The 8663-nt window shown below is 43.2% G+C and overlaps 1 protein-coding gene across 1 annotated transcript in view; it reads left to right on the forward strand.

The window, feature by feature from the left end:
* Positions 1-8663, forward strand: part of Ttc29 (tetratricopeptide repeat domain 29) — a 189873-nt gene that overhangs the window by 42079 nt on the left and 139131 nt on the right. The window lies entirely within an intron of this gene.

Below are 8663 nucleotides of genomic sequence, written 5' to 3' on the forward strand. Positions count from 1 at the left end.
ATATATATACACACACACACACATATACCCACTGTCTAATGGCCACTGTCTGATGACTACTGTGTGATGGTCATTGTGTAATGAACTTTGTAATGGCCAGTGTTGTGATTGTTGATACATATATATTTATATATTTGATATACATCATTATATACTGATATATACATCTATATATATAATTGATACATATAAACTTTGTGACTAGGATGATGTGGGACTTTGAAACAAAATTAAATTAAAATTTAGTTTCTGTATTCTGGAAAGCTACAGCTAAGATGGGTTATATGCTAAGACATGGCAGACACTACAGCGTGATCAGGGGCCATGAACTGAGAACAGCACAGGGATGCTAGACAATGTCAGCTTGTGGTGAGAGATGTATTCAAAGGACATATGATGAAGTTGAGAGGTATTGATAGGACTTGGATATTGCTGGCATTTAGACAGGTAAAAATAACAGTGCCATGCTCTGAAAGAGGAGCCACAGCTGCAGGAGGAGCAGGAGGACAACTTGCTCTGAGCGGAAATTACAGTGGAAAGGAGAGGCAGAAATGGCAGCCTTCATGGTCTGAAGGTGAGCCTCTGTACATTGAGACAAGGATAGGCATTCAAGTCCACCTCAGATGCCAACTGGAGGAGGAGGAGGAGGAGGAGGAGGAGGAGGAGGAGGAGGTGTGGCTAAGAAGCTGCCATGGTAATATAGCTTAGAAGAAGCAGATAAAGGTATTTAAGAGAATAAATTATACTATTCCATTACAGTTACAGTTTATAATATCTCAAAACTAGAGGGTTAGTTAAATAAGCAACTCTCTGCCACAGACTTCCATACGGTCATGAACTTGCAACTGAGCAAAATCCATTCAGTACTCAATTTATCAGTACATTTATCAAATACTGGTCTAGAGCCTTGTGTCCAGGGCAACACAGTGAACAAGAGCAGTCCTGGTAATCATGAAGCCCAGCTATTTCTACATGTACAGTCCAGTATGGAGAGTAAATTCACACCATCGAGTGACCAATCTCCAGCCCTTTGTCTTGCGGAATAGAGGCTCTGCACCCATACTCCCTCCTCCTGGGTTTCAGAATCTCTGACCACCATGTGTATGCGTTGCGGACTTTACTGTTTTGTTTACTCATTCACTCATATCACAACTCTCGGGAGTGTTCCAAACCCTATATGAAGTAGCCACAGCACTGTGGTTGATCATCTTATTGATGACAGACATAAGGGCTGGGCCAAGATAAGCGTGGAGCATGTGATCCCCGAGAAACTGCTGCAAGCTAACATTTTCAGGTCTCTGGACTGCTCACACTTAGATGTCTTGGCCTGTGCCACCGTCAAATGTACTGTGTCTGCAGTAAAGTTAATGTTTGTCTTTGAAATATTTTAAGGTCTTTGCCTTTAAAGCCATGTTGACATTGGAGTCTGTTGGTTTTTCTCAGAACTACCTTTTCTCAGATCTAAAATTATGGGATCTGTTCCCTTGAACACTGCCTGAGCAGCAGAACCACATTTTAATTGTAGGAATAAACAAGCAAGCCAGTCCTGGTGCTAATTCCAGAGACTGTAAGCTTGGTGACAGAGAGAACTATCTGAGGTTCTGCTGCCTGGGGTAGAATTTTCACTAGAAAAGTAAACTCACATAGTGTCGATACACACAGCTAGACTGGAGGGGCTCACCGGCTGTAGGGTCCCTTCCACTCATCTGATCTGATTGGTCCCGACAGGCAAATGGAGGCCTCACAGTCACGTCTAGGCAGCAGCTGGGCTCCGGGGCAGGTGGCAGCCTCCTGGTTCCACGGGTGTCCCCATTCAGGTTTAAAGAGGATGTTAGCCGGCAGATGGCAATGGGCAGCTTGTCAGGGCTCAACCAAGCAGGCTGTGGCTCAGGGCAGGGCTCCAGCTCCCTCAGGGATCCATAGAGCAAAATGAGGAACAAAAGTAGATAGCATTGTCAGAGACTGGGCACATGGTTGAGGTGAGGGGTAATATGCAGCCCACAGGCGCTAATGTGGCCAGTTCTCACCTAGAGCCTCTTGGCCAAGTCAAAGCAGAGAGTCTCAAGTCCCTACTCTGCTAAGGGTGGCTGAAGTCTACAGTGTGCCATTGGCTCCATGGCAGGCAGGCAGGCTCATTCTTCAGCATCTGTAGAGCTATGGCAGTATTAGTTGACATGGAGGAATCAGGTACTGACTAATTCTTACAGCAAGTCACTGGCCACATCTTCTTGTAGAATCACGATCTTATTTATAAGGATCTTATCATGCAGCCAGGATGCAGGGTCAAGGAACATTCACCCTGAATGTAGGGCAAGACGCATTCACATTGCATCTGGCGGGCATTGCAGAAAGCACCCAGACACCAGAGCAACAGGAGATGTGCTCATTGATTCTGGAGCAGTTTTTGGAGGGTGAACCATGAGTCAGAGCTGGGAGAACACATGACCAGAGGGAAGTACCAGATGAGCTGAGGCCAAGACACAGCCATCTTTAACTTCCATCCGCAACCTGGCAACGCTAGCCTTGTCTCTGTTGTCATGACTGGCCCTGCTTACAGTTGCAGCAACATTATTGGTAGGGAGAGGGAGTGGGGGAGGTGTAAACCCATCACTTTCCCCCAATGACTTAGTAACTGATCCAAGCCTTGCTTTTTGCCCACCAGATGTGAGCAAGAAGACTAGCTTGTTTCCATGGAACCATGTGGAGACCGATCTTTTGTTTGGTGGACTACATTAAGGGGGTCAGCGTTGGACAGGTTAACCCTCCACTTTAGCCACCTTACTTCCCATGCCCTGCCTCTTCTCCCAGTTCCAGTGGATGATTTCCCAGGATCCCTTGCTAACATTCAGTAGTTCATTCCAGCTCACCCCAGACTCTGAGTCTAGCTACTGACCACCATAGGAGGCGAGAGGGCAACACGAAGTTTTCTCCTGAGTGGTGAGTGTTCAGTGCTGAGAATGTACACACAGACGTGCCAGGGAAACTAGGAATAATGTTGCTGATCCCAATTAAAGCTACTCTAATTGAACCTGGTGGTGGTGGTGGCAGCGGTGGCAGCAGCAGCAGAGTTCCTTGCTACCTGGTATGGCAAACACTCTACTGACTGAGCCATCTCTCCACTTCCCATTCCTCAGTGAGCATAAGAAATACCCCAACTGTGATGTTTTTATCATGAATTTGATTAGGGAAAGTGTGGTTCAACTTCCTGTCATTAAAGTATCTATCACACCGTAGGTAACGTCTGCCAATCAGTCCTAGGTAACTTCCATTTTTCTTTCTTTCTTTCTTTCCTTCTTTCTTTCTTTCTTTCTTTCTTTTCTTCCTTTCTTCCTTCCTCCCTTCCTTCCTTTATCTCCTCCCTCTCTCCCTGCCTCTTTCTCCCCTTCCTTCTCTCCTCTCCTCTTTTCTCTCCCTCCCCATTCTCTTTCTCCCTCCAGTCCCTCCTCTCCTCTCTCTCCCTCTTCCACTCTTCCTTCTTTCCTCTCCTTCCTCCACTCTTTCTCTCCCCTTCTCTCTCACACAAAGAATTCCATTGTGAGCCTATCCTCCTGCTGATTCATGCTAAGACTCATAGACTCCTGAAGGCTAGTCACAACATTATACATGGTCACTTGTCCCTCCAGTTTGGACAATTTAGTTGATGCTAGTTTGGACTTGCTTACAAAAGAGCGTTGTGTGTTCCTGCGTAGGTGATTAGTTTGCTAGGACAGTTGTCATGCTAGAGGAGACCATGGTAAATTATTCTGGCAGCAGCTCACTACTGCTGCATCCCTCCGAGAGGGGCCTCACTGAGTCAGGAAGAACAGCACATGCTCAGGCCCCTCTATTTCACAGGCTGCTATATGACTCAGGAAGTGTCATTACCTCCAGATATGATCAGGACCCAACACAACAGCAACTGGACATAGAAGATCCTTGATGCCAGCCAGCCTAGAATTTGGGATTTGTGCAACCCCACCCCTACTTCCTGCATGACTGGAGGGGACAGGAGAATTGGGGACAGGGGGTAGGGCAGAGACTGTGCTTTCAATCCTGGGGAATGCATCTAGATAGCAAGACTTAACAGTGGAGGCTTTTCAGAGGTTCGAAAGCACCAGCCTTTCCTTTCCATGAGAGGATGACAGGGTACAGATAAGGAGCAATTGCTCCCAGCACCCACCCATGGGTGGGTCTTCATGGAGCTTCCAAAGGACCAGGACTTTCTGAGAGGCTAGCCTCCAGGGGTCAGTTCTAGCCTCCAGGGGTCAGTTCTTGGTATGTTAATCTTCGTATCTTAGATCTGGGGATTCTGCATAAGGCCTGCTCTCCTTAAAGAGAGTGATTGGCTTAGTGTAACTGTGCATCTGTGATGTCTACAGCAAACTCACATAAATTCCTCAAACAGCAAGAAGACAGAGATGAAGGCATAGAGAATGATGATAAATATAGAGTCTCTAGGGAAGAACACTCCATAGCTGGACCTAAAGCACTAACCAGAACTATCTCAAGAAAGCTTTATTGACCCTAAAAGGATCTTAAAACTGAAATTACAATAGCCTTCCTGCTCAAGTCAACTACCTATGTGAAAAGAGAGAACACAGACTGCCTTGAGACAGAAAGTAAACCAGGCTCGGTGTTTTCACTTCAGCAACAAAACCAGAAGACCAAAGTTACCAGACTGGTCAGCACAGTGGAAAGGAAAGGAGATCTGGGTGCTGTAGGCCTGAGAAGTGTGTTCAAGGGCAGAACATCCAGACTATGACCTGGCTTTCCACACACCTGAGGGAGAACACGGCTAGAGATCCCCAGTGTGACGGCACCAGGAACGCAGCTTCCATGTGCATGTGCGCTGTGGTCTAGAACCAAACAGGTCAAAATGAAAAATTCAAGACCAGGGAAAGCCTCACGCATACAAACTAGCTGCAAACACTCAAATCAAGCAACTGTAAAACTACATTTACCAAAAAGAAGTTAAACGGTTCTAGTAGATGACACATAAAAATTAAGTATAATAAAATAAAATAATTTTAATTTTCTCTTTATGAGTTTCCATATTTACCAAATGTTTGGAAGCAGTGTTGATTGCTGCTTCACTAGCTTATTTAATTTTTAACACTTAGAAGGCATACCAAAGTGCCAAATGATTTTTAAATTTTTTTGAACAAGTATTTATGAAAAAGAGAATATAAAATAAAGTACAAACGGGAAGTGTAAACATTAGCTTGCTTTCTCTAACTTATTCTAACCCTGTATTAAGTCTAGCAAATAAAACAGAAGACCTTGACTGTTACTAAAATGAAGGGAATCATTTGGATATGGTTGTGTTTGTTCTTTGAGAGTTTCATACACGCACCCTTTAGATCACCCCCCTCCCCTAACTCATCCAGATTACCACCAGTGTGTTTTCCTCCCAACTTCATAGCTTTCTCTTCCTCTTTAAAGAACCCACTGAGTCCACTTAGCGTCACTTGTGTGTGCATGAGTGTGGGACGGTTGACCAGCACCCACACCCTCAAAGAAAAACGCCTTTCCTCCTCCAGAAGCAGTCAACTGCCAAGAGTTCCTCAGACAGAAGTGGAGCATCACAAATCCCTCCCTCAAAGAGAATCAATCACACGCATATTTCTAAGGTCCATTGCCAGCAATAGTGGTAAGGCCATTGATTAAACTGGGGCTGAAAGAGTGGCTCAGTGGGTAAAGCGACTACAGTACAAGCATGAGGGCCTGAGGTCAGAGCACCTGCACCAGTGCAAAAGCTAGCGTACACAAATTTTGTAACACTGGCCCTGGGGGAGGCAGAGACTGGGGGATAGCTGGAGTGCCCGGGCCAGCCAGGACAGCTGAACTGATGAGCTTCAGTGAGAGATGCTCTCAAATGCTAAGGTGTCGATTAGTTGAAGGATCAGCCAGTTCACTCAGTGTTAACCCCTGACCTCTATATGCACACATGTGCCCAGACAAACACGTGTATATACCACACACACACACACACCAAATATCACAGGCAAAAGGAACATAAGTAATTAGATGCAATCCTTGACATATATCCTTAGATTATGTCAGATCTATCTTATTTTTAAATGAAATTGTATGAAAAACTTTTTTAAGTGAATTATAAAGATCAGGTAAGATATATGGCTACATATTGATTTGTCTTCCATGAGAAAAACATCTGAAACACACACATACACACACACTGCGAAAGGATGATGAAATCCTTTACTGAATGGTGACTATGTCCTGCTCCCCTCCTAGTGCCAGGTATAAGGTGGATACAAAGAAAACAACTGAGAGAGTGCACTTGCTAAGACTGCTTGAAGAGATGGGTTCCACATGTCAACTTCTCTGTCATCCTGAGGACTAATTTTGTGGGTTTTTTAAAAACTTTTTAAAAATTTATTTTATGTGTACATATGTTCATCTTGATGTATGTATATACATCACATGCATACCCGGTGCTGATGACATTTAGAAAAAGTACATCAGATCCCATGAAACCAGGGTTAAAGATGGTTGTGAGCCACCAGATGGCTAACCATCCTAAACAAGACCAGCAAGTGCCCTTAACTGGTGAGTCATCTCTCCAGTGTCCGAGGAATTAATCTTAACCTTCAGCCCCTGCAGACAGCTCACCCCAGCTGTCCTGCTCAAAGCCACTCCCTGTGCACACAATCAAAGGTCACACCTCCTACAGACTGAATGCAGAGACAGCAAGGGTTCAGAACTCCACCAATCAGGCCTGTCATTCTCTCTCATTCTAGAAGTAAAGAGAGAAGGAAAAAGTTTCTTTCCCCATGAGTCTGGAGGAGGAAGTCAAAAATCTCTCTGGCAGAAACAACACTGAGAAATTTGATGTGCAATTTTTTTCTTTCTTTCTTTTTGTTTTTTTGGGGTTTTTTTGGTTTTGTTTGTTTTTTTGGTTTTTTGTTTGTTTGTCTTTTTGGTTTTTTTGTTTTTTGTTTTTTTTGTTTGTTTGTTTTTTTGTTTTTTTGTTTTTCGAGACAGGGTTTCTCTGTGTAGTCCTGGCTGTCCTGGAACTCACTCTGTAGACCAGGCTGGCCTCGAACTCAGAAATCCACCTGCCTTTGCCTCCCAAGTGCTGGGATTAAAGGTGTGTGCCACCATTGCCTGGCTGATGTGCAGTTTTTAAAATTACCTTTTAAAAGCTCAATTCAAATACACTAAACAAAAGTAGAACATATTTTAAACAAGCATAATCATGAATTAGTAAGCATAAGCAAAGAACATTTACAAACTGGTGAGAAAAGGCATTAAGTAGGAACCAGAACTAAGAAAACAATTAAAAGAAAATCATTGAATTTTACCAAATAATAAACATGGAAAGGCCGATGCTAGTAATATTTTTTTTGTTTTTTTTTTAAATCTGTGTGTCTGTGTAGGTCTATATTTGAGTTTGTTTGCACCATGACTATGTATCCCCAGGTTGTGATGAACACTCTGAAGCTGGGGTCATGGCATTTGTGTTGATATGGGTGCTGGGAACCACAGCTGGGTCCTTTGTAAGAGTCGTCCACACTCTTAACCACTGAGCCAGTCAGCCAGCCCCAACTTTAAATATTTTAAAAAGTAAACAACTCAAAAGCTTTAGTGCCATGTTATTTTTTTTTTTTAAGTAATTTGTGGGACTGTAGAAAGAAATAAGTGGTTAAGGGTGTGCACCCTACTGATGTCTGCACACACTCATGGTGCCTGTCCTCAGAAATACATTATTATAAATAAAAAATTAAAAATAAAGCCTAAAATTTCAAAAATAAGAGAAGCATAACGAAGTTAATATAAAACTCCATCTCCACTTCTCACAAAAATGTTCTTTTTTATCCAAATGAGTGAATGAGGTGGCACATGGACTTTGTAATAGCAGGTCTTTCTGTATCCATAGAAATAAGAAAATGAGTTGAACAGATACTGTGCTTCAACCCTCTACTCAAGAGACAAGGATGTCAGCGCACGCAGGGATGATGTCTAACTTATCTGCTTTCCAAAGTTAATAAGTAAGTGGAGTGTCAGGAGAGAATCTCAAGGGCTGCTCAACTTAAGGCTTATAGCAACTGCTTCACTGTTGAGTTTGATGCCATGTAAGAATACAACCAGGTCATTCACTCAATATCTATCAATTATCGCCTATTTAAACCTCCTTGTATGGATTTTCAGATTTTCATTAGTTAAAAACATCTATTTTGTGTGTTTGTGTGAATATACACATGCCACCGCACATGTGTGGAGGTTAGAGGGCAACTTAGAAGAGTTGGTTCTTCCCTTCCTACATGTGGGTTCTGGAGGTTGATCTCTGGTCATCAGACTTAGTAGCAAGTACCTTTACTTGGTAAACCATCTTACCAGCCCTTCTAATTGTTGTTTTAATTTCAAATTCTCATCTGCTCTTCAAATCGTCTCAAAGTCAGTCTTTCTCTGCTATGTGATAAACATTCAATTTACACGTGGAATTCATGTTTCTGGTGCCTCAGCCTCATACTTTCCCACTTCAAGATTTGCAAGTGGACCTCTAATGGTTCTTCAGTCTGCATGGTTATCTCTTAAAATCCTTCTATGCTATTTTTTATAGCATCTCAGAGTTTTCAACTGGCTAGTTTTACTCTAACTGAAAAATAAATCACGCACACACACACACACACACACACACACGCACACGTACACACACACAC

The sequence above is a fragment of the Mastomys coucha genome, unplaced genomic scaffold (genome assembly GCF_008632895.1).
Source record: "Mastomys coucha isolate ucsf_1 unplaced genomic scaffold, UCSF_Mcou_1 pScaffold22, whole genome shotgun sequence".
Lineage (NCBI taxonomy): Eukaryota > Metazoa > Chordata > Mammalia > Rodentia > Muridae > Mastomys > Mastomys coucha.